This window comes from Trachypithecus francoisi, unplaced genomic scaffold (genome assembly GCF_009764315.1).
Source record: "Trachypithecus francoisi isolate TF-2019V2 unplaced genomic scaffold, Tfra_2.0 Lachesis_group15, whole genome shotgun sequence".
NCBI classification, from domain to species: domain Eukaryota; kingdom Metazoa; phylum Chordata; class Mammalia; order Primates; family Cercopithecidae; genus Trachypithecus; species Trachypithecus francoisi.
Window position 1 is genome coordinate 60,895,101 of NW_022681460.1, and position 27,350 is coordinate 60,922,450.

The window sequence follows — 27,350 nt, forward strand, 5'->3', positions numbered from 1 at the left end:
GGGAAGTTGCTTTCTCAGAACCATGATGAACTTTGTATATAGAAAACGTAAAATGAATAACTACTTATATTTTTCTTTTTGCATTTGGTGCTTGAAAATATCAGAGGAAAATCTATGTATCCTCATAATAACTGTGTAGAAGCTCATGGCATACATTTCTATTGTGTCACCTCTCCTGCTAATATCATTGTTTCATTCTTTCTTGGTTTCTATTGGCCTGCCTTCTCCTTTATTTCTCTTATTTTTTGGTACGCATTTTTGTAAGGCTCTTTAAATTCTTGTTTTGGAATTGGAAACTGGAGTGGAGGGTGAGGAGAGAACATGGCCGCATGTCACTGCGCTACCCCTCTGGGTGTGGGAAAGGAAATGGAAAGAGAGATGCTTCCATTACATCCAAGAGACATTGCTCTCCCATTTTTGCATTATGCTTTCTGGAAGTGCCCATTTCCTGCATTATTCGATTTCTGAAAACTTTACTTCAGGACATGAATAGCACTTATCAGAAGTTTCTATAAAAATTACATGTTTTGCTTCTCTGATGTCTGTATTCTGTGATAAATAGTATTTATATATTATAGAAAAATGTTGTTACTATGCTATATTCACTGATATATATATATATCAGATTACATATATATGCAGTTATAACTAGATGAAATATTCCTATCTGTGGCTTTGGTTTTTGTTGGCATATATATAGAAGATTTATTTTTTTGGACCAAAGACTTTGAAAACAGCATTGAAGCATCCATCTCAGGAGCTATAGCTTTTCGGTTTACAGAGAACACTGCTTTGCTTTTATTCTAAGAACCTGATATTTAGAGCTTAGAAATAGCTTACCTTTCAAACTTATAACTTCTAAGAAGAAAGATCATTTCTTATATTTTAGGATCTGGGAATTTTATAAATGAAAAATCAAGTAAGCACTATTAGCAACTTCAAATCATGGTATATAGCCCTAGGTATTTCTTTAATATGGAAGGAACAACAAAGAAAACAACTTCAAAATATGATAAAACAATTTCATCATTATTAATATTAGAAAATTACCTTTTGTAGAAGTGCAAGCATATGCTGTAGACTTTAAATTTCTAGAGAACTTAGACTACCAGTAAAATTATTTTTTACTGCACTTAATACAACAAATATAAGGCTTAATATACACTTTTGGTAATGGCATTGTACATATAATCACTCAATATAAGTAAAATGTGAAAAGTAACATGGATAGAATAATTTAACAAAATAAAATAGAAAAAATAATCCATTCAGCATAGAACCCAGCACAAGATGGGCACCAGTAAATACTTATTGAATGAAATTTAAATAAAGAAATAAGGGCTTGGGTTATTTTATCTTTTGTGTGTAGGATAGAACATTTTTTTCTTGGGAGACCAGCAATTTTTGAAGTAAGAATGAAGAAGGAATATTTGTTTTTGCTATGCCAATTCACTGTCAAATGAAAAAAAAACTTCAATCATAGAAAGTCATGGAATAATGAGAAGATCCCAATGAGACTTTGAAGATCACATTGTCTAAGAGTAAAAGGGGTGACATCAGGCCTCTGAATCCTGCTACAGGAAAGGAACTATTGCTTGCTAATTTGCCTCAAAAAGAGAAGACCGGAAGAGGCCTCTATGAAACTAAGCAAAGAGGCACTTTGCTTGATGGTGAAGGACTCGAGGCACAGAGAGGTGCAAGTATTTGAGGCTTTTCTGCCATTTCTCTAGACTCCATCTAAAACTAAAGTAGAGTCTAGCTTGCATTGCGGGCCACGTGTATTTCTAGGAGTGCATTGCTGAGCATGTTGTAAGCAATGTGTCCCAGAAATACTCTTCTGCCTCTCTGGCCACACTGAGGTAGGCATGTAAAGCTTTCTTATCTTCTTTTCAAAGATGACTGTGGTGAGAGTATCTTGGAAATCTTGAGACATTTTCTCATTATAGTGAATGCTGTAACAGTCATAGTTGTTTATTTTTTCCATATCCTTTGCATTCTTTTCTCTTTATTTATTTATTTATTTATTTATCTATTTATTTATGAGACGGAGTCTCGCTCTATTGCCAGGCTGGAGTGCAGTGGCGCTATCTCAGCTCACCGCAAGCTCCGCCTCCCGGGTTCCTGCCACTCTCTTGCCTCAGCTTCCTGAGTAGCTGGGACTACAGGCGCCCGCCACCACGCCCGGCTACTTTTTTCTGTATTTTTAGTAGAGACGGGGTTTCACTGTGTTAGTCAGGATGGTCTCAATCTCCTGACCTCGTTATCCACCCGCCTCGGCCTCTCAAAGTGCTGGGATTACAGGCGTGAGCCATCGTGCCCGGCTCTTTGCTGTATTTTCTTACAATCCGTGGTTTGAACTGATCAGTTCTATGTAAACTGACTCCCAACCTCTCTGTTCCCAGATTTGTGACTACGTTTTCTCCTTTTGTTTGGACATCTGTGCCTGCTTGTCGTATTGGTTTCTCAGAGACAATACTTCTCAAAAGGCACTTACTCTTTCTCACCTCTTCCACCCCACCACGACCACAATGAGAACAACACAATAATCAGTGAAATCACTTACGAAGATACAACAAATGGAGAATTGAGATTATTAGAAGGAAGGATCAACAAGACTTAATTATTTTTTAGAAGGAGGGAATGAAAGAAGGGTGTAATGTGACTTCCGCATTTCTAGCCTGGGAGAATGAATAGATGGCAATATCGTTGCCTAACAGAGAAGGCAGAGAGGAAAAGCAGATGTGGTGTTGACACTTTGGATGTATGCTGTTGCGGGACAAAGGAGACTGTTCATTAAGTCATTGGAAATGTCTATAGTTTAGCCGGAGCCACTCACGTACGGGTCACCAGACTCTAGATAATGATTCTAATGCGAGCAGATGGGATCTGTGCTGTGATGCGGAATGGAAACAATGCTGAAGGCAGAGAAGGATCAAGTTCCAGAAAAAAACAGAGAGGAAAAGAGGGAGTGAGACAGGGAGGAAAGATAGGAATGCACTTTGCAGGCTACGTCAGAAATATGTGAATGTGAGAGAAATGAGATTTGAAATGTCAGGCAGAAGCCAATCTATGGGAAAATTTTAAAATCATCTTACACACGTTTTTGTAAGTAGAGGATTTGATTTTTATCATATCTAGTCAAAGCAATTCTCGTGTATCATGACTATAGCTGATTATACGTGTAAAATGCAATTATTCATGGACTGTAACTTTTTGATGGCAATTGTTTTGAAATAGAATTTATCAGGATTCTTGCATTTGAAGGCATTAAGTTTGCTGCAGTACTAAAGCCGTGAGTATGTCTGTATGTGAAATCACATATTTCATGTGTCTTAACATATTGGATTACATTTCACTTATGTGATAAAAACTTCCCTGATAAATCTTATAGCTCATATAAGAAATGATCTTGATAGAAATGTGCCCAAATCTGACAATCTTACAAATTTAAATGACAATTCCAGGATCAATTTGCAAACTAAAAAATTATGTAAAATATCAATAAAAATAAATAAATTTTTGATTAACCATGCTAGAGAAACTAATTATTATTCCCCTTTCCATATAGAAAATGATAATCTGAAATTTTAATCAAATAATCAGGCATTCCTAAAGTATACAGCCTACCATTTAAGAAAGCATTACAGAGGTATGGCAGGGAGTTAACTAGCAAAAATATTAATTTTTCTGACCAGGTGCAGCTGCTCACATCTTTAATCCTAAGCTCTTTGGGAGACCAAGGTGGGAGGATCCACTGAGTCTAGGTGTTCAAGGCTGCAGTGAGCTACGATCATGCTACTGCACTCCAGCCTGGGCAATAGAGCAAGATCTCATTTCTAAAAAATGAAAACAAATTAAAAAGATAAAAAAAGTATCTTTTCTGAATTTTGTGATATTTGTGCTATTTTTCAAATTTTAGAACTTTGTAAATCATTTTTCCATTGAATTATCTGCTTTAGTTTCTTATTTTTACTTGTGATTTTTTATCGTTTTCTTACAGAGCACTCCAGTGTGTATGAGTCTTGAGCCCCACCCTACATATTTCGAGCCCCTCCCTGCTCACCTCTCAACTCTGGCTCTCAGAGCTGTTCCTGGAGGGAGCCTGATGATCTCTCTGGTGTCTCCCCTGGATTTCTACCACAAGACTCTAGAGGGCTCACTTCCCACACGCAGCGCAGGTGCCGCTGGCTGGCACAAAAGTTCCCAACTCCATTAACCTGCTCTACCCCATTTTGGGTCTCCTCCTCATATTGAAAGACCATTTCAGTTTCTCTTTGCCAAGTGTCATCTGGCCAGATTTCTACTCCCCTCTAGCTACTCCAGGGGACCCTGGGACACTCTGTGAAGTGTCTCTCTCTAGAATTCCAGTCAGGTGAGAGGTCACATCTCTTATTGTTTTGGATTCCTTTTGTTTATTTCCCCATAAAGAGTTTTTCCTGGAGTGAGGGAATGAGATGATCAGTTGGTAAAGGCAGGGCTCACACTCAGTTAATTTCTCCTACTCTCTTTCTCCTATCCTCTCAAATGTCTTTCCCCAACCCAGAATGTTTTCCTCTCTCCTGTCTTCCTCTCTGTGTGGCAGGATCATCAACATTTTCAACAACTTTTATTTTCTAATGTATGACCTATTGCATAAGCTGTATTCTTTCAGTTTTTAGGATGACCTTTCTTCCCCCCTACCCCCTTCCTGAGATAAGGTCTGGCTCTGTCACCCAGGCTGGAGTCCAGTGGCATAATCATGACTCACTACAGCTTTGACCTCCTCTGTTCAAGCAATCCTCCTACCTCAGCCTCCCAAGTAGCTGGGACCACAGACATGCGTCACCATGCCTGGCTAATCTTTTGTACTTTTTGTAGAGATGAGGAATGGGGCTTCAACATGTTGCCCGGGCTGGTCTCAAATTTCTAGGCTCAAGAGATCCTCCCTCCTTGGTCTCCCAAAGTGCTGGGATTACAGGTGTGAGCCGCCACATGCAGCCTAGGATATGTTTTTCATAATAAGTGAAAGCTTTCAGAATTCATTAAAAACATTTTCCTTTCTCATCCATCTAGTTTTGCATTTTGAAACTAAAGCTTTCAAAATTCTATTATGGAATTGATAGTCAATTGCTCTCCCTGTGGGTTCTTTTTCCCTTTCTTGGAAATACAGGCTTACTCTCATAGTCTGGTTTTAAGGATAACAGACCTGCAGTATAAAAAGGAATTACTGAAAGGAGATATATGCAATGGATATTATTTTTATTTCTTATTTTTGCTAAGTTCCTATTAGGTAACTGGTAAGGAAATTAAATAGGCATTTGGAATGTGGAGTTTAGAAGAGAGGACAGGGCTAGTGGTGTGACTTTGGGAGTAGTTGACATATGGGTAGTTTATAAAGCATGGAACTGAGGAAGAAAACTTAAGGAGAAAGTATACGCACAGAAGAGAAGAGGGCCTAGGTTAAAGCTCCAAGAAAGGTAGAGGAACTTAGAAATGGCCAGAGAATTTAGGTAAGAAACCCAGAGCTGGGGTTAAGGAAGTCAAAAGAAGAAAGATTACCATGAAGTCTATAGTGGTCAAATTTGCTGAATGCACGGAGATTGAGTAACAGAAATACGCTCACTGACTTTGACAAAGTACCTGTTAATAACCTTGGCAAATTCCATGGAGTGGTAGGGTTGGATGATAAATAAATATGAGTTAAAAAACAAAAAAAAAGTAAATGGGGAGTGAGGATCTGGAAGTCAATGATTTAGAAAAGTCTTTGGAGATATTTTGGTACCAAGAGGGAAAGAGAACTGTCAGTTCAAGAAAGATTTCTGTTTCTGTTTTAATTAATTAATTAGTTTTTATTTTTATTTTTATTTTTTGAGATGGAGTCTCACTCTGTCGCCCAGGCTGGAGTGCTGTGGCATCATCTCAACTCACTGCAATCTCCACTTCCCAAGTTCAAGCGATTCTTCTTCCTCAGCCTCCTGAGTAGTTGGAATTACAGACGTGTGCCACCATGCCCAGTTAATTTTTGTATTTTTAGTAAAGACAGGGTTTCACCATGTTGGCCAGGCTGGTCTTGAACTCCTGACCTCAAGTTATTCACCCACCTCAGCTTTACAAAGTGCTGGGCCAGGCTGAGCCACCATGCCTGGCCTTATTTCGTTTTTTAAAAAACGTGATTTGAAGGTTGGGCGAAGTGGCTCGTGCCTGTAATCCCAGCACTTTAGGAGGCTGAGGTGGGAGAATCACTTGAGGCCAGGAGTTCAAGATGAGCCTGGCCAGCATGGTGAAACTCTGTCTCTAAAAACAAAACAAAAATCCTAGAAACAACCTCCTTATGATTTGATATACTAGAGAATGTATGTGTGCTATTAAATCATTTGTAGCAATGAAAACTTGAAGAAGCAGGGAAAATAGAGTATGAGCAATGTCTTGAGAAACTGCAAGGGGGTGGGGTTTGGAGCACATGCGGATTGGTTGATTTCTTCTTGATTATGACGGGCAACAAGACTAAAAATATGGGTACAGATACAGAAGAGGCTTGTAGATCTGTTGAGAACTTTTTTTTGCCTGCTTTTATTGTTTTTTTATTGAAAGTCCTCTATTAGCCGCATTTTTTTCTGTTTTATAATTTTCATTTGTTTTACATGTCAGCAAAACTTCAAGAAAGAATCCATATTTACTGTTCTGAATTCTATCGGAAAGGAACAAAATGAATATTTGTTGGATGAATAAATAAAATAAAACCCAGAAGTATCTATGAAAGGAAATGATAGAGAAGAAAAGGTCGGAGGTCTAGAAGAGAAGAGAATAGGAAAGTAAATTTAGCAGAGAAACATTTGCTTGGCAGTATTAGGTGCTCATTTGAGATTTGTAGTTTATAAAAAAGGAATGAGGATGATGGATTGAAGAGCTCAGTTTTAGGGGAGGTATGAGATTCAGGGTCTGGAAAGGAAGAGGTGCTGGTCTGAAAGGTGATGATTCTTACAGGGGAGATTTTGGAGTTCTTGATGTCCAATTCTAGGATATGACTATGGAAGACTGGGCCAAAATATACCTGGAGTGAAATATTGATAATGAGCCCGATTCAAATACTATCTCCTTCATGATGTCTTTTGATCCTTTCCATGGGTGTGATCTCTCTAGGTTGAGTTCTGCTAATGACTATTGTTACTATTACTGAGGTTACTGCTACTTCTACTACGTATTCCGTTTCTTCTTCTTCTTCCTTCTCCTATTCCTCTTCTTCTTCCTCCTTTCTTCTTCTTTCTCCCAATTCTCTTCAGGTTAGTCTGTTTTATATTACAGTAATGACTTGATTATATCTCCTTTAGCACATGTAGTCTTTAAACAAGTATTGAGTCAAACTTTCTTTTTTCATTCAATTTTAAAATGAATTTTAATCAGTTTATGAAAACACAAATTTTTGTGTACAAACACTTGTACACAAGTTTCAAATAATACTAAAGACTCCTTTAAGCCAATTCCAGTATCATATGCCTCTTTTCCTCAAACACATACACACCACACACTCTCTCTGTCTCATGAGTTTGGACTGTTACATTGCCTTGACAATAATTATGTGCATAAATACGTACCCTTAGAAAATATACAATGCAGTGTTATTTATTTTTATTTTTTATTTTTTTGAGACAGAGTCTCACTCTGCAGCCCAAGCTAGAGTGCAGTGGCATGATCTTGGCTCACTGCAACTTCTGCCTCTGGGACTCAAACGATTCTCATGCCTCAATCTCCCAAGTAGCTGGGATTACAAGTGCATGCCACTATGGCCAGCTATTTTTTGTTTTATATATTTTAGTCGAGACAGGGTTTCACCATGTTGGCCAGGCTGGTCTTGAACTCCTGACCTCAGATGATCCGCCCACCTCAGCCTCACAACGTGCTGGGATTATAGGTGTGAGTCATGGCGCCCGGACTACATTATTTATTTTTCTAACTCAAATAGTAACATACTGTATCTACTTTGTATATATTTTGTGAGTTCCTTCAACTTTTTAGTCAGCAATATAATTTTGTGGGTTCTTCATTTTAATACCTGTAGACTTAGTTCTTTTTTTTTTTTTTTTTTTTTTTTTTTTGAGATGGAGTTTCGCTCTTGTTGCCCAGGCTGGAGTCCAATGACATGATCTCGACTCACTGCAACCTCCACCTCCCGGGTTTGAGAGATTTTCCTGCCTCAGCTTCTCAAGTAGCTGGGATTACAGGTGCTCGTCACTACATCCAGCTAATTTTTGTAGTTTTAGTAGAGACAGGATTTCGCCATGTTGGCCAGGCTGGTCTCAACCTCCTGACCTCAGGTGATCCATCTGCCTCAGCCTCCAGAAGTGCTGGGATTACAGGTGTGAGCCATCATGCCCGGCTTAGTTCATTTTTTAAAAAATAGCTGTGTAGTAGTATTTTATATGAATACGCCTCATTTTATGTATCCTTTTTGCCACTCGGCATTTACGTTGTTCATTTTTCAATATTATTAGCAACGCTGCAATGGGTGTTGCAATGGGTGTCTCTTTGTGCAAATCTTTCTCTGGGCTGGTGTTAGCAGTTTCCAGAGGATCCACATTTCTGTTTAGAGAAGGTCACCCAAATTACCTGGAAAAGCAGTTGTCCTCTGATCTGAGGCACATGGTCGTTTGTTCCTACATCCTCCCAATATTTGATGTCAAAAAACTTTAAAACATCTACCAATCTTTTTTTTGTTTGTTTTCAGACAGAGTGTTGCTCTGTCACTCAGACTGGAGTGCAGTGGGGTGATCACAGCTCACTGCACACTGTAGCCTTGACCTCACTGACTTAAATGATCCTCCCATCTCAAACTCCCAAGTAGCTGGGACTGCAGGCACACACCACTGCACCTGGCTAATTTTTTGTTTATTTTGTTTAGAGATGAGATCTCCCTCGATTGCCTAAATTGGCCTTGAACTCCTGAGCTCAAACAATCTGCCTGCCTCAGCCTCCAAAAGTGCTGGGATTACAGGCATGAGCCACCATGTCCAGCCATATCTACCAATATTATGAATGATATGTAATATGCCATTATTGTTTCAATTAACAGTATACTATTTAGAGGTTGAAAATAATTTCATCTATTTCTGGGTTAATTGTACTGCCTCTTCTATGAATTTATTTTCTTTTTCTGACCATTTTTATTGGGTTATCGTTTTCCTACTGATTTATAAAAATTTAAGATACATGCTGCAAATATTTCCTCAAAGATTGCTATTGTTTAACTTTATTCATAGTGTTTTTGTCCCTTAGAAGTATTACATTTTGACTACCTGTGGTGTATGTGCCTGTACATGTTTTTCATAAAGGTCTTACTTATTCTGAGATTATTAAAAATGATCTCTGAAATCTTCTTCTGATAATTTAAAAATATTGATTCCTTTACAGGGTGCATTATTTAAACTTTGTAAAAATAATACATGCTTACTGTACAAATACACAATACAGGAAAATACAAAGAATAACATAAAAATAAAGTAAAATCCTACTACATGGTGATTGCCTTTTCAAGCATCTCCTTATACACGAGAAGAGGAGTAATGAAAATGAATATTGTCTGCATGCCCGGCATCGCACTAAGTAATTCATAAAGTTGATGGGATGGGCACTTCATCATCCCCATTTTACAGGCAAGAAAACTAAGGCTCAGAGACATCAGCTCCCTTTCCCCAATCTATAAAGCCAGTAAATGACAGACTGGGATTCCCTGGGTCTGTTCACTGTTCTACCCTTCCTCTCTCTAACACATGGGGCGTATCTCAGAGGTAGGGTTGAGTCTTCTAAGTCTTTCAAGCCCCCTGTATAGGAGCACTTGAAATGCTTATTTTAGGCTGAGGTGAGTGGATCACTTGAGGTCAGGAGTTTGAGACCAGCCTGGCCCAAATGGTGAAACTCCATTTCTACTAAAATGATAAAAATTGTCTATGCATGCTGGCCTGCACTCATAATCCCAGCTCTTCGGGAGGCTGAGGCAGGAGAAATGCTTGACCCGGGAGGTGGAGGTTGCAGTGAGCCGAGATTGCGCCACTGCACTCCAACCTGGGAGCAGAGCAGAACTCTGTCGGGAAAAGAAAAGTGTTTATTTTAGTTGGTTATATAAAAAACAGATTTAATCTCTATGAAAAAGGTACAAATACATAATTTCATCCTTGTAATGAAAAATGCCAGTTCTTTTTGCTTTGTCTCTTTTCTATTTTTCACTGTATCATTTTCAATATTTGTAACTGATTATGTTGCTATTTACTTCAATATCTCTAAAAAGCATCTTTCTAGTGTACGTTGAGGATATAACCTCTAAGAGAGCTGGTTTGGCTTAAGGTTCAAAGTAGTTTTTGTTCACTTTGAAAATGTTGCTCTATTCATTGTCTTCTTGATGCCGATTGTGTTGTTGAAAACTCTCATTCTATTCCCTTTAAAAATATAATTTTCTCTTCTCTTGTAGTACTTGCAATCTTATCTCTTTTGTATGTTCTTGAATTTTATTAAAATATGGCAAGAATTTTAAAAATATTTATTGTGCTTGGAACACAGAGACATCAATTCAGTCTCATTTCTTTCTGTGACAGGATGTTTGGGCTGTTATTTCTTCCAATATTGCCTCTCTTTGATTTCCTTTGTTCTCTACCTTTAATAGATAAATTTTAGCTTTTCTGTGTCTATCCTTTCAGTATCTTATGTGTTTCTTCATACTCTCCATTTCTGTCCCATTTTCTTTTCTTTTCTTGTCTTTTTTTGTTTGTTGGTTGGTTGGTTGGTTTGAAGGAATCTTGCTCTGTCCCCCGGGCTGGGGTGCACTGGTATGATCTTGGCTCACTGCAACCTCCCACCTCCCAGGTTCAAGTGATTCTCCTGCCTCAACCTCCTGAGTAGCTGGGACTACAGGCGTGTACCACCATGCCTGGCTAATTTTTGTATTTTTAGTAAAGGCTGAGTTTCACCATATTGGCAAGGCTGGTCTTGAACTTCTGACCTCAGGTGATTTGCCCACCTTGGCCTCCCAAAGTGCTGGGATTAGAGGTGTGAGCCACCACACCCGGCCTCCATCCCATTTTCTATGTTCTTCCAGCTCATTAACATGCTCTTTGTCTTCTCTCCTTCTGGTTTTCAGCTCACCCATAAAATCCTGAATGCCAAAAATTATGGTTGTTATTTTTAGAATTTCCAATTTGTTTGTTTATTTAACAAACATTTATGTGTCAGATACTGTTCAGAGTGCTTTACTAATGCTAAATTATTTAATCCTCATGCCACATATATAAGGTATATACCATGACTATCTTCATTTTACAGATGGAAAAATGAAGACACAGATTGGTTAAGTAATTTGCCCTGGAGACATCCAACTATTGATTGTCGTCAGAGCCAGAATTGAAACCTAGGTTGTCTGGGAATTTAGGTGCTATGCTTTGCTTGTTAATAACCACCTCTTATTATTTTTGAATTGCTTCCTCCTATTTCATAAACCAATTCTCTCCTTTATCTCTCTGAAAATGTGAAATATGACTTATTATCACTCATTTTTCTGAGACAGTGTCTTGCTCTGTCACCCAGGCTGGAGTACAGTGGGACAAGCTTGGCTCATTGCAACCTCCACATCCCAGGTTCAAATGATTCTGCTGCCTCAGCCTCCTGAGTAGCTGGGATCACAGGCGTGGGCCACCACACTGGCTAGATTTTGTAGTTTTAGTAGAGATGGGTTTTGCCATGTTGGCCAGGCTGGTCTCGAACTCCTGGACTTAAGTGACTGACATGACTTCACCTCCCAAAGTGCTGGGATTACAGGTGTGAGCCACCATGCCTGATATGACTTATTTTAAAGTGCTTGTGTGATTACTTTTTTATTCTGTTTCCTCAAGTGTAAATTCTTCTGTTTATTGTGTTCCCACTGGTGCCCTGTCTCTTTCCTGGGGCAGTCACTCTTCAACAGTGTGATGATTATTGGCTTTGAGCTGATCTTTGAAGATAATATTCCCTGGTAGACTGTTCACTGCTTCTGCTTGTGCAGCCTGGCTGGAGATAAAGGTTAGAATTAGCTCCTGAGTTTACACACCATGCAGTTTTCAATAAAAACAGAGGATGAGACGGCTTGTAGTAGATGTAATACATTAGTGGCTGGTCATCTGATTTCGACTACTTATCTTTCCTTCTAATCCTGCAGAGAAGTGCTAGTCTCCCAGGTATAGCCTAGTATCTCTTCCGTAAGTATGCATGAATTTTATAAAGGACACCGTTGCTTATGTCTAGCCCGGAAGATATAAAAGAGTAAACTAACATGCCTGCTACCACTGTGGAAATCTGCCTCATTATGGAATATCAGTGGGGTTGCCTCGACTACCTGCAGCTTATATTGGCTGTTCTTAGTTTCAGGTATTCTTTCAGCATTTTAGTTTATCTGCAATGGGAGAACTTCCTTTCTTCTGACTTCATGTTTCATGAGTGAAGTCATCCACCATTTCTCTGCTTTGATTTCTCTCAGTTCCATTATTTACTCCTTTCAAAAGGAGGAGTGATTAGCTAGTTTATATGTTTAAAGAATAGGATATGTATAGCTTTCTCCCTTTCTCTCTTTCTTTGAGGTTCAGCTTCCCAAGGAAAACACAAAGCTATTATATTTTCTAAATTTTAAAGGGGCGGGTATCCATGTGCGGAGGTCACCAGTGGTCCAAGCAGGCAATCAGGTGGTTTAGTATGCTGCATTCTGGGATAAGAATTGGGAAGCCATTGTTACTGCACAACTTTTCATTATAAAGATATTTATCAGTAGTGAAGTTGTTAATTCCTTTTGTCTTATCTCTCAGTTGGTTCAAAAATGGCAGAGAAAACAGGAATAACCTTTAATAGGGCCCTTTAAAAGATCACATTGTTTAGTAAGAATTTCTCTGTCATTTTCATAAACCAATGTATGACTGTCCATTGATTTATTGCTTTATATTATCTAAAAAATAGTTTCTATCATGTTTTGGAGTTTGGACACCAGGAGTGGAGTCTTGTGCTTGTTTTCAGTTAGCTATCTTGAAAATGAAAGATTGAAATTCACTTTAAACAAGTACTCAGTTTTAGTATTGAATAAAAGCAAATCTTGTGCTATCAACGAATTTGAAAATACATTTCAACTTTTTGCATGCTTGCACATGAAATCTTAGTGCTATGTAACAGATGTGATGATTATAGTAGTATTATCTGTTTTATCTATTGATTTATAAGTACAGAAATCACCTTCAATCTGCACTCGATTGCCTGCCTTGCTATGCCTGAGCAACATGATGCATTCTCTTGATCCTAACGGCCACATTTATATATTTGTTTAATTATGACATTCCTAATCATCTCACATTCTTAGGAGATTTCCCTTCAATAAGAATAAACCATAACTTCCCAGCGCTTGTTATCTTACCACTCCCACATTGATTCTCATTTTTATCCCTCTCCTATTGCCAAAGAAAGAGAATGGACAGTATATAATAGTCAGTTGAGTAATTGTGAGAAAGACCAAAAAAAGTCCCTGAGAGCTTTTGGGGAGCAGCCTAGTTGCTAACCATCAGTCTGTGGTATTCCTCTGTGGAACAAAATTCCATAGAATATAAACCTCAGATGAGGTCTCTCCATGGTGTGATGCTACAAGACAAAAATAAATTAACTTTGTAACCATGCCTGGACAAGAGAGAAAACCCAAATCATCCACAACCATAAAAATGGCAAGCATCTCCCTTTTCCAGTTAACATTAAGTAACCACTGCTTCTTATTGTCATTGACCACTGCTCAATGACAACTCTAGCCTTATGTGCTTAATTCTGCCTCCTAGATAAAAAATTACTGATGCTCATTCATCAAATTTCTCTTGCTTTAAGACAGCACCCTGTCTAGATAGACCTTCGTTTCTTTGAATCCTTTCCCAAATCACCAAATATAAACTGAAATCCCTGGATGTTCTGTGTCCCTTTCTGCAGCAAGATCAATAAACCTATTTTTTTTTTAAACTACAGAGATATTCCTGGTGGTTTTGTCTGGTGAGCATGGATAATACAGTGTACTTGAAGATAACAATGAGGATCAGGCTTCATGATTAGCAGGCCAACAAAAATCAGCAATTAGAGGGAAACAATAGACATTTTCCAATGATGTTGACAGATGGGTACAGGCCACTTAAGGGGCATTGTAGCTACATCAGCTGCTGCACCACTGAAATCTCGGCATATATACTTATCCAGTGTCTATCTGTGGCAGGCAAAAACCCATCTCAGGTGGACCTGGGAGTATGAAAGCTAGTATTGGATACCATCTCACTTTTTTTAGAGCTGCTTCCTTCCTTCAGCATCTATAACTACACACTGTGCCTTTAGCTAGATCTTCACCATGCTCTAGGTTAAATCTCTTTCCATATTATGCATTTCATACCTTCAAATATCAGTTAAACATGGTCTTTAGGTCTAGAAGTTATCAAAGTGAAGACTTGCTTGCTCAGTTGTAATCAACTGGCTTATACTTATAGTGAGTATTTTCAATACCTTCTAGAGGTATTTTGCTCCTTAATATGTCTATCCAATGTTCCCTTAATTAGAATCTTAATTGTTACAGGATTTAGAAGCAAAAGCTTGCCTTTTAAGGAAGAAACATTCCTAGAGATTCCTGAGTCATACCAACTGCTTACTCTATCTTAAGAGCAAAGTCGGCTCTATTAAAATGCTGTGAACCCACAGACCAATGAGTAACTACAGCTACCTTGATTTGTTAATCTCCTCCTATATTTGGCTTCTTAACCAATTTAGGAGTAAAACAGTCCAGCATATTCTAGTAGTAAGAATATTGGGTTTGGAATTAGGATATAAAAATCTGAACACTGTGTCTGTGATGTTAGTCAAGTTGCTGAGGCTTAATTTCCATAAATGTGAAGTGTTGACGATATTACCACAAAAATTATCATTAAAACAAATTAAGTAATAATGGAGATAGATACTGTTTTTGAGCATTATAATTATAGTCAACATTTGTTGAAAGCTAGGCATTGCTCTAAAGAGTTTACTTGGATTTTTCTTACTTGATCTTCATCACAGCCTTTCAAGATGCATGATACCACCTCTTAAATAACAGTGGCAAAGATTCTGGGCAGATGGATGAGTAGAAGCTTCAAGAATCTGTCTTCCCATCTAGATAACAACTGCATTAGCATATTCTGTCTGTTGTAAATATTTTTGAACTTTGGAGTGTTATTGAAGGCTTGCAACTTCCAGGGGAATGCTTGACAGTAAACTGTGGTTAATTTTGGTCAATTTCTGCTCTTATCTGGCTAGCAGCTTTCTGTCTCTCACCCTGAGCCTGGTTGGAGGCAGTGCATGAGCTGCAGGAAGCTTGCATGCAGCTTGCAGGAGCCAAGGTAGGCAAGACGAACTCTGTCCTCCAAATATCAGAATCTATGTTCTGAGTGCTGACTGCTGCTTCTGATCATGGAGGTGCAGACACAAAGACAGATAGTCATTGTTGTATGTCCTCACCTCCAAATATTACAAATTTCTTTTCCTGTAACTGAAGCAACTTCCAGGGAATTTAAATTACCAGGACCATATTCCCCCTACTTCATTTGTTTTTCCTTTTTTGACAATCAGACATTAAAGACTAGGATATTCAAAAGAAACTGCATATACCAGGAAAATCAGAAAGTCACTAACAAGCCAGGGGAGAGGCACAGGCTCAGAAAAATGCCTGAGAAGACATTAAGTTTATATCGTAGGCTAATCATTGGCATAGAGATAACTTACAAGAATCAAAATCAAATCCAAATGAAACAAAATAACAGCAAACTCTGGGGAAAGGGGACAACCTGATTTCCAGAGTTAGCAGATTATCAGATTTAAATGTCTATTTTTGAAAAAAAAAATTAGTAGGCATACAAAGAAAGAAAAAAGTATGAACGACAACAGAAACTGTTACTGAGAGAGATCAGAAGACAAATCTACTAAAGAAGTCTTTAAAACACCATTTGAAAGCTACTCAAATAACAAAAGGAGGATATGGAGAAGGTCAAGAAAACAATGTATGAACAAAATGAAAATATCAATAAGGAAATAGAAAATCTAAAGAGAAACCAAAAGAAAGTTCTAGAGCTGAATATAATAATAACTGAAATTTTTAAAAAATGACCAAAAGGATTCAAAAGCAGGGTTGAGTAGGAATTGAAAATAGGACAATTGAAACTATCAAGTCTGAAGAAGAGAAAGAAAAAAGGTGAAGTAAAAACACAGCGTAAGGGACCCATGAGACACCATGAAATGGACTAACACACATATTGTGGCAATCCAAAAGGAAAAAGAGAGTGGGGGTGGTTGAGCGATTACATGAAGAAATAATAGTTGAAAACTTCCCAAGTTTTGTGAAAGACAAGAATATAGACATCCAAAAAGCGAATGATCCCTAAGTAAGGTGAACTTAAAGAGACCCACATAATCAAACTGTTGAAAGACAAAGATAAAGAGAGAATCTTAAAAACAGAAAGAAAGAAGAAACTTGTCACGTATAAGAGATGCTCAGGACACATAATCAAAATGTTGAAAGACAAAAGTAGAGAACAAAGCAGCAAGACAGAAGAAACTTGTCTCATCTTAGAGATTCTCAATCAGATTATCAGCATATTCCTTATCAGAAACTTTGGAAGCCAGAGGCAGTGGGTTGGTAATTTCAAATGCTCAAAGAAAAAAAAAACTGTCACCGAATGATTCTATATCTGTCTTTCAAAAGTGAGGGAGAAGTTAAGATATTTCCAGAAAAATAAAAGCTGAAAGAGTTTGTTACCACTAGGCCTATCCTGCAAGAAATGCCAAAAGGGAGTAATATGAACAAGATTGCAAAATAGGAGTTCTCTTGCTTCATTTCCTCTTGACAGAAATCCAACCAGCCACTAACCACAGACAAAAATCCCATCCCAAACATCTGAAAACTTGGGAACCACAGAAACAATTTCAGCCCAGACTGTGCTGGCATGGCAGTCCTAGGCATAGGCACCCCCTAGTGCTGAAACAGGTGCAGCAGTCAGGGTCTTAGATACCACATCAGACAATCTACCCAGAATATCTGGACTACTGAAGGACATTTCCAGACAAAGTCAGACTGCAAAGATTAGAATAAGTACTCATTTTTAATGCACAGACATCAATGCATGACCATGAATATCAAGGACAATTAAGGAAACATGACATAATCAAATGGCAAAATAGGGTGCTAAGGTCTAACTCTAAAGAGATAGAGATAAATGAACTATCAGAAAAGAAATCAAAATACTGTTTTAAAAAAGCTTAGTAAGGCCGGGCACAGTGGCTAACCCCTGTAACCCCAGTACTTTGGGAGGCAAAGGTGGGCAGATCACTTGAGGTCAGGAGTTTGAGATCAGTCTGGCCAATGCGCTTCAACTCCATCTCGACTACAAATACAAAAAGTAGCTGGGTGTGGTGGTATGTGCTTGCAGTTGCAGCTACTCAGGAGGCGAGGGCAGGAGAATTACTTGAACCCAACAGGTGGAGGTTGTAGTGAGCTGAGATTGCACCACTGCAGTCCAACCTGGGTGACACGGCAGGTGACACTCCATCTCAAATAAATAAATAAATAAACTTGGTAAACTTCAAGAAAATATAGCAAAACAATTCAGAAATTTATCTGAGAAATTTAACAGAGAGATTAAAGGAATAAAACATCAAATAAAAATCTTGGAGCTGAAAAATACAGAACAAAGTGAAAAATGTAATAAAGAGCATCAAGCAAATTTATCAAGCAAAACAAACACAACAAACACATCTGTAAACTCAGACATGTTATTTAAAAATTTACAGTCAGAGGAGAAAAAAAGAATGTAAAAGATTGAAGAAAGCTTATGGAATTTATGGAGCAACACTGGAAGAGCAAATTAGCAGTTTTTGGCATTCAAGAGGGATTAGAGATAGATAAAGGGATAGAAAGCTTATTTAATAAATGATAGCAGAAAAATTTCCAAACCTGGAGAAAAATATAGATATCAAGGTAAAGGAAGTCCAAAAGTCTCCAATCAGGCTTAATCCAAATATGTCTAAACCAAGACACAATATAAGCACACTTTCAAAGATTGAAGACAAAGAGAGGATCCTGAAAGCAGCAAGAGGAAAGAAGCGACACAAAAGGAGTTTCAATCCATTTAACAGCAAACTTCTCAACAGAAACCTTACAATCCAAGCTTGAGTGAGAGAGTGAGAAGACATATTCAAAACACTGAAGGAAAAATTAAAAAAAAACTCTGCCATTCACAAATATTGTACCCAGCAAAGTTGTCCTTCATAAGTGAATGATAGATTAAAAACTTTCCCAAACAAACAAAAGCTGAGGAAGTTTATCACCGGACAAGAAATGCTAAAGCGAAAGTAAAGGACGCTAATGAGTAACATGAAAACATCTAAAAGTATAAGACTCACTAGTAAAAGGGAGTGCAGTCATGAGCTGCGTAATGACACTTCAGTCAACAACAAGTGGCATATATGATGATGGTCCCAAGATTCAGTGTTTAATACAGTAAAATTTTGTACAGGTTTGTAGTCTAGGAGCAATAGGTTATACCATATAGCCTAGGTGTGGAGTAGTCAGTATCATCTAGGTCTGTGTAAATACAATCTATGATGTTCACACAATGGCTAAATCACCTAATGATGCATTTCTCAGCACATATACCTGTTATTAAGTGATGCATGACTGTACTGTAATGGGGGTATGTAAATCATGTATATCTTGTGTATATCTTTAGTATGAAGGTTAAAAGACAAAAATCATAGAATACAAAAACTTCTTTGAGGGATTTGCAATATAAGAAGATGTAAATTGTGACACTGAAAAATTCAAAATATGGTGAGGAGTGGAGTAAAAATATAGAGTTTTATTTTATGAAGTTAAATTGTTACCTACAAGATTTTTTTTTGAAAGCCTCATGGTAACCACAAAACAAAAACCTACCATAGATATGTTTAACAAAAGAAGTAATGGCTGGGTATAGTGGCTGAGTACGGCATTTTGGGAGGCTGAGACAGGTGGATCTCTTGAGGCCAGGAGTTCAAGACCAGCCTGGCCAACATGGTGAAAACCCATCTCTACTAAAAACAAACAAACAAACAAAAACTACTAAAATTAGCTGGCATGGTGGTACATGCCTGTAGTTCCAGCTACTCAGAAGACTGAGGTGGGAGGATTGCTTGAACCTAGGAGGCAGAGGTTACAGTGAGCCAAGATTGTGCCACTGCACTCCAGCCTGGGTGACAGAATCAGACCTTGTGAGATGGTTTGACTCTCTGTCCCCACCCAAATCTCACCTCCAATTGTAATCCTTATAATCCCTACATGTCAAGGGTGGGATCAGGTGGAGGTAATTGGATCATGGGGGCAGTTTCCCTCATGCTGCTCTCGTGATAGTGAGTGAATTCTCAGGAGATCTGATGGTTTTATAAGCATCTGGCATTTCTCCTGCTTGCACTTGCTTTGTCCTGTACCCTGTGAAGAAAGTGCCTGCTTCTCCTTTGCCTTCCACCATGATTGTAAGTTTCCTGAGGCCTCCCCAGCAATGTGGAACTGTGAGTCAACAAAACCTCTTTCCTTTGTAAATTACCCAGTTTCAGATATTTCTTCATAGCAGTGTGAGAATGAACTAATACACCTTCTTTCTCTCAAAAAAAGGCAATGAATCAAACATGATAAAATCACTCAACCACAAAGGAAGACGGTAAGAGAGAAAGAAAGGAACAACGGATATGCAAAACAGGTAGAAAACAGAAAACAATTAAAAAATGGCAGTAGCAAGTTCTTACCTATCAACAATTACCTTGAATGTAAATGGATTAAATTATTCAATTAAAAGACATATAATGCCTAAATGAATGAAAAAAACAAGAGCCAACTCTATGTTGCCTGCAAAGGACTCATCTCACCTGTAAGAACACTCATAGATAGCAAGTGAAGGTACAGAAAAAGATTTTCCATGCAAATGAAAACCATGAGAGAGCAGGAGTAGCTATATTTATATCAGATAAAATAAATTTTAAGTCAAAAACTATGAAAAGAAATAGAGGAGGACATTACATAATGAAAAAGGGTTTCATTCGACAAGAAAATGTAACAATTGTAAATGCAAACACACAACATCAGAATACCTAAATACATAAAGTGAATATTAATAGATCTAAAGGAATAGATGGATGGCAATACAATAGTAGTGGGAGACTTCAACATCCCATTTTCAGCAACAGACAGGTCATGCACACAGAAAATCAATAAAGAAACATTGGATTTAATCTGTACTCTAGACCAAATGAAACTTACAGACATTTACAGGATATTCTATCCAACAACTGCAGAATATCTCAACTGCACATAGAACACTTTCCAAGATAGATCATATGTAAGGCCCAAAACAAGTCTGAAAAAAATTTGAGAAGGTTGAAATCATACCAGGTAACTTTTCTGAACATAATGGTATAAAGGTAGAAATCAATAAAAGCAGGAACTTTGAAAAATTTACAAACATGGAAATTCAGCAATATGCTTTTGAAAAACCAATGGGTCAATGAAGAAACTGAAAGGGAAATTAAAAAATTACTTGAGACAAATGAAAATAGAAACACAACATACCAAAACCTGTGGAATACACCAAAAGCAGTACTTAGCAGGAAATTTGGAGCAGTAAATACCTACATCAGAAAAGAAGAAAGATCTCAAATAAAAAAACCCAATGTTGCACCTCAAGGAACCAGAAAAATAAGAATAAAATAAATAAATAATTAGTATAAGAAAGAAAATAATAAAGATCAGAGCAGAAATAAATGAAAGACTAAAAAATTACCAAGGATCAATAAAATAAAGAGTTTATTTTTTGAAAAGATAAACAAAATTGTCAAATCTTTAGCTAGACTCAAAAAAAAAGAGAAGACTCAAATGAAGAACACCAGTGATGAAAAAGGAGACATTACAACTGATATCACAGAAAAAAATATTATAATAGACTATCATGTGCAATTATATGCCAACAAATTGGATAACCTAGAAGAAATGTACAATTTCATGGGCACGTACAACCTACCAAGATTGAATTATGAAGAAATAGAAAACTGAGAAGACCAAAAATGAGTAAGGAGATGGAATCATTTATAAAAAGTCTTCCATCAAAGACAAGTCTAGGACCTGAAGACTTCACTGCTGAATTCTATCAAATATTTAAAGAAGAACTAATACTTATTCTTCTCAAATTATTTCAAAAAAATTGAAGGAGAAAAAATTGTCTAAATTCATTCTGTGAGGCCAGCATTACCTTGATACCAAACCAGACAAGGACAAACACACATACAAGAGAAAAATACAGGCATATATTCCTGATGAACATACATGTTAAAATCCTCAGTAAAAAACTAGCAAACGTAATTTAACATCTTATTAAAGAGATCATTCACTATGATCAAGTGTGATTCAGCCCAGTGATAAATGATGGTTCAACATATGCAAATGAATGCATCACATTAATAGAATGCAGAACAAAAACCATAGGATCATTTCAATAGATACAGAAAATGAATTTGATAAAATTTATGGTCCTTTGTGATTAAAACTCTCAACAAATCAGGTATAGAAGAAATGTACCTCAACACAGGAAAGGTCATCTATGAAAAACCCACAAGTAACATTACACTGAATGGGGGAAAGTTGAAAGCTTTTCTTTTAAAATCTGGAACAAGACAAGCATGCCCACTCTTTCCACTTCTATTCAACATAGTTCTGAAAGTCTTAATCTGAGCAATTAGGCAAGAGAAAGAAAAGGTATTCATCTTAGAAGGGAAGAAGTTAAATTGTTCCTGTTTATAGATGACATAAGCTTATGTATAGAGAATCCTAAAGACGTTACCAAAAAATGGTTAGAATTGATAGCAAAATTCAGTAAAGCTGTAGGTCACAATCAACATAAAAAAGTAGCATTTTTACACACTAACAATGAACCATCTGATAAAGAAAATTTTAAAATCTCATTTACAATAGCTCCAAAAAAAAAAAAAGAAAACCTTACAAATGAATGTTACCAAGGAGGTAAAATACATCTACACTGAAAAAACTATAAAACATTGATGAAAATATTGAAGAAGACAGAAACAAATGGAAATACACCTCATGTTCATAGGTTAGAAGAATTAATATTATTGTTAGACTGTTCATACTGCTGAATCCAATCTATAGAGTCAATAAAATCCGTGTTAAAACTATAATGACTTTTTTTATGTTTACAAATCTCTTTAATGTTCTGAATTAATAGAAGACAGCTAGATTTTTAATTTTATTTTATGTTTTAAATTCAATTTAACTTTATTTTAAATTCCAGAATACATGTGCAGGACATGTAGGTTTGTTACATAGGTAAACGTGTGCAATGGTGGTTTGCTGTACCTATCAACCCATCACCTATGTCAGCCCTGCATGCATTAGCTATTTATCCTGATGCTGTCCCTTCCCCCGCACTCCCCGACAGGCCCCAGTGTGTGTTGTTCCTTTCCCTGTGTCCATGTGTTCTCATGGTTCAACTCCCACTTATAAGTGAGAACATGCAGTCTTGGTTTTCTGTTCCTGTGTTAGTTTGCTGAAGTTAATGGCTTCCAGTTCCATCCATGTCCCTGCAAAGGAAATGATCTAGTTCCTTTTTATGGCTTCATGTTATTCCATAATATATATGTACCACGTTTTCTTTATCCAGTCTATCATTGATGGGTGTTTGGGTAAATTCTATGTGTTTGCTATTGTGAATAGTGCTGCAATGAACAAATGTATGCATGTGTCTTTATAATAGAATGATTTATATTTCTTTGGGTAATGGAAAGTAATGGAATTGCTGGGTCAAATACTATTTCTGGCTCTAGGTCATTGAGGAATTGCCACACTGTCTTCCACAGTGGTTGAACTAATTTACATTCCCACCAACAGTGTAAAAGCTTTTCAATTTCTCCACAGCCTCACCGGCATCTGTGGTTTCCTGACTTTTTAATAATCTCACTGGTATGAGATGGTATCTCACTGTGGCTTTGATTTGCATTTCTTTAATGATCAGTGATGTTTAACTTTTTTTCATATGTATGTTGGCTGTATAAATGTCTTCTTTTGAGACGTGTCTGTTCATGTTCTTTGCCCATTTTTTAATGGGATTTTTTTATTTCTTTTTATTTTTAAATTATTATTATTATTTTTTATTATACTTTAAGTTCTAGGGTACATGTGCATAACGTGCAGGTTTGTTACATATGTATACTTGTGCCATGTTGGTGTGCTGCACCCATCAACTCTTCAGCACCCATCAATTCGTCATTTATATCAGGTATAACTCCCAATGCAATCCCTCCCCCCTCCCTCCTCCCCATGATAGGCCCCGATGTGTGATGTTCCCCTTCCCGAGTCCAAGTGATCTCATTGTTCAGTTCCCACCTATGAGTGAGAACATGCAGTGTTTGGTTTTCTGTTCTTGTGATAGTTTGCTAAGAATGATGGTTTCCAGCTGCATCCATGTCCCTACAAAGGATGCAAACTCATCCTTTTTTATGGCTGCATAATATTCCATGGTGTATATGTGCCACATTTTCTTAATCCAGTCTATCACAGATGGACATTTGGGTTGATTCCAAGTCTCTGCTATTGTGAATAGTGCTGCAATAAACATACATGTGCATGTGTCTTTACAGCAGCATGATTTATAATCCTTTGGGTATATACCCAGTGTGGGATGGCTGGGTCATATGGTACATGTAGTTCTAGATCCTTGAGGAATCGCCATACTATTTTCCATAATGGTTGAACTAGTTTACAATCCCACCAACAGTGTAAAAGTGTTCCTATTTCTCCACATCCTCTCCAGCACCTGTTGTTTCCTGACTTTTTAATGATTGACATTCTAACTGGTGTGAGATGGTATCTCATTGTGGTTTTGATTTGCATTTCTCTGATGGCCAGTGGTGATGAGCATTTTTTCATGTGTCTGTTGGCTGTATGAATGTCTTCTTTTGAGAAATGTCTGTTCATATCCTTTGCCCACTTTTGGATGGGGTTGTTTGTTTTTTTCTTGTAAATTTGTTTGAGTTCTTTATAGATTCTGGATATTAGCCCTCTGTCAGATGAGTAGATTGCAAAAATTTTTTCCCACTCTGTAGGTTGCCTATTCACTCTGATGGTAGTTTCTTTTGCTGTGCAGAAGCTCTTTAGTTTAATCATATCCCATTTGTCAATTTTGGCTTTTGCTGCTGTTGCTGTTGGTGTTTTAGACATGAAGTCCTTGCCCATGCCTATGTCCTGAATGGTACTACCTAGGTTTTCTTCTAGGATTTTTATGATATTAAGTCTAACATTTAAGTCTCTACTCCATCTTGAATTAATTTTCGTATAAGAAGTAAGGAAAGGATCCAGTCTTAGCTTTCTACTTATGGCTAGCCAATTTTCCCAGCACCATTTATTAAATAGGGAGTCCTTTCCCCATTTCTTGTTTCTCTCAGGTTTGTCAAAGATCAGATGGCTGTAGATGTGTGGTATTATTTCTGAGGACTCTGTTCTGTTCCATTGGTCTATATCTCTGTTTTGGCAGCAGTACCATGCTGTTTTGGTTACTGTAGCCTTGTAGTATAGTTTGAAGTCAGGTAGCGTGATGCCTCCAGCTTTCTTCTTTTGACTTAGGATTGTCTTGGCAATGCAGGCTCTTTTTTGGTTCCATATGAACTTTAAAGCCGTTTTTTCCAGTTCTGTGAAGAAACTCATTGGTAGCTTGATGGGGATGGCATTGAATCTATAAATAACCTTGAGCAGTATGGCCGTTTTCACGATATTGATTCTTCCTATCCATGAGCATGGTATGTTCTTCCATTTGTTAGTGTCCTCTTTTATTTCACTGAGCAGTGGTTTGTAGTTCTCCTTGAAGAGGTCCTTGACATCCCTTGTAAGTTGGATTCCTAGGTATTTTATTCTCTTTGAAGCAATTGTGAATAAAAGTTCATTCATGATTTGGCTCTCTGTTTGTCTGTTACTGGTGTATAAGAATGCTTGTGATTTTTGCACATTGATTTTGTATCCTGAGACTTTGCTGAAGTTGCTTATCAGCTTAAGGAGATATTGTGCTGAGACAATGGGGTTTTCTAAATATACAATCATGTCATCTACAAACAGGGACAATTTGACTTCTTCTTTTCCTAACTGGATACCCTTGATTTCTTTCCCTTGCCTGATTGCCCTAGCCAGAACTTCCAACACCATGTTGAATAGGAGTGGTGAGACAGGGCATCCCTGTCTTGTGCCAGTTTTCAAAGGGAATTTTTCCAGTTTTTGCCCATTCAGTATGATATTGGCTGTGGGTTTGTCATAAATAGCTCTTTTTATTTTGAGGTACGTTCCATCAATACCGAATTTATTGAGCGTTTTTAGCATGAAGGGCCATTGAATTTTGTCAAAAGCCTTTTCTGCATCTATTGAGATAATCATGTGGGTCTTGTCTTTGGTTCTGTTTATGTGCTGGATTACGTTTATTGATTTGCGAATGTTGAACCAGCCTTGCATCCCAGGGATGAAGTCCACTTGATCATGGTGGATAAGCTTTTTGATGTGCTGCTGAATCCAGTTTGCCAGTATTTTATTGAGGATTTTTGCATCGATGTTCATCAGGGATATTGGTCTAAAATTTTCTTTTTTTGTTGTGTCTCTGCCAGGCTTTGGTATCAGGAGGATGTTGGCCTCACAAAATGAGTTAGGGAGGATTCCCTCTTTTTCAATTGATTGGAATAGTTTCAGAAGGAATGGTACCAGCTCCTCTTTGTACCTCTGGTAGAATTCAGCTGTGAATCCATCTGGTCCTGGACTTTTTTTGGTTGGTAGGCTATTAATTATTGCCTCAATTTCAGAGCCTGCTATTGGTCTATTCAGGGATTCAACTTCTTCCTGGTTTAGTCTTGGAAGAATGTAAGTGTCCAGGAAATTATCCATTTCTTCTAGATTTTCTAGTTTATTTGCATAGAGGTGTTTATATTATTCTCTGATGGTAGTTTGTATTTCTGTGGGGTCCGTGGTGATATCCCCTTTATCATTTTTTATTGTGTCTATTTGATTCTTTTCTCTTTTCTTCTTTATTAGTCTTGCTAGCGGTCTGTCAATTTTGTTGACCTTTTCAAAAAACCAACTCCTGGATTCATTGATTTTTTGGAAGGTTTTTTGTGTCTCTATCTCCTTCAGTTCTGCTCTGATCTTAGTTATTTCTTGCCTTCTGCTCGCTTTTGAATGTGTTTGCTCTTGCTTCTCCAGTTCTTTGAATTGTGATGTTAGGGTGTCAATTTTAGATCTTTCCTGCTTTCTCTTGTGGGCATTCAGTGCTATAAATTTCCCTCTACACACTGCTTTAAATGTGTCCCAGAGATTCTGGTATGTTGTATCTTTGTTCTCATTGATTTCAAAGAACATCTTTATTTCTGCCTTCATTTCGTTATGTACCCAGTAGTCATTCAGGAGCAGGTTGTTCAGTTTCCATATAGTTGAGCGCTTTTGATTGAGTTTCTTAGTCCTGAGTTCTAGTTTGAGTGCACTGTGGTCTGAGAGACAGTTTGTTATAATTTCTGTTCTTTTACATTTGCTAAGGAGTGCTTTACTTCCAATTATGTGGTCAATTTTGGAATAAGTGCGATGTGGTGCTGAGAAGAATGTATATTCTGTTGATTTGGGGTGGAGAGTTCTATAGATGTATATTAGGTCCGCTTGGTGCAGAGCTGAGTTCAATTCCTGGATATCCTTGTTAACTTTCTGTCTCGTTGATCTGTCTAATGTTGACAGTGGAGTGTTGAAGTCTCCCATTATTATTGTATGGGAGTCTAAGTCTCTTTGCAAGTCTCTAAGGACTTGCTTTATGAATTTGGGTGCTCCTGTATTGGGTGCATATATATTTAGGATAGTTAGCTCTTCCTGTTGAATTGAACCCTTTACCATTATGTAATGGCCTTCTTTGTCTCTTTTGATCTTTGATGGTTTAAAGTCTGTTTTATCAGAGACTAGGATTGTGACCCCTGCTTTTTTTTGTTCTCCATTTGCTTGGTAGATCTTCCTCCATCCCTTTATTTTGAGCCTATGTATGTCTCTGCAGGTGTGGTGGGTCTCCTGAATACAGCAGACTGATGGGTCTTGACTCTTTATCCAGTTTGCCAGTCTGTGTCTTTTAATTGGAGCATTTAGTCCATTAACATTTAAGGTTAATATTGTTATGTGTGTACTTGATCCTGCCATTATGATATCAACTGGTTATTTTGCTCGTTAGTTGATGCAGTTTCTTCCTAGCCTCGATGGTCTTTACATTTTGGCATGTTTTTGCAATGGC

At 37.5% G+C, this 27,350-nt stretch overlaps 1 protein-coding gene across 9 annotated transcripts in view; it reads right to left on the reverse strand.

The window, feature by feature from the left end:
- The window catches only part of OPRM1 (opioid receptor mu 1), a 131,268-nt gene that overhangs the window by 31,171 nt on the left and 72,747 nt on the right, over positions 1–27,350 (reverse strand). Inside the window, exon 3 of one of the 9 annotated variants that reach the window (XM_033235011.1) lies at positions 11,055–12,006. The exons of the other annotated variants lie outside the window; for them this stretch is intronic. The gene's annotated coding sequence lies outside the window, so the exon portion shown is untranslated. Of the gene's footprint in view, positions 1–11,054; positions 12,007–27,350 lie in introns of those variants that run through there. 9 annotated transcript variants of the gene reach the window in all.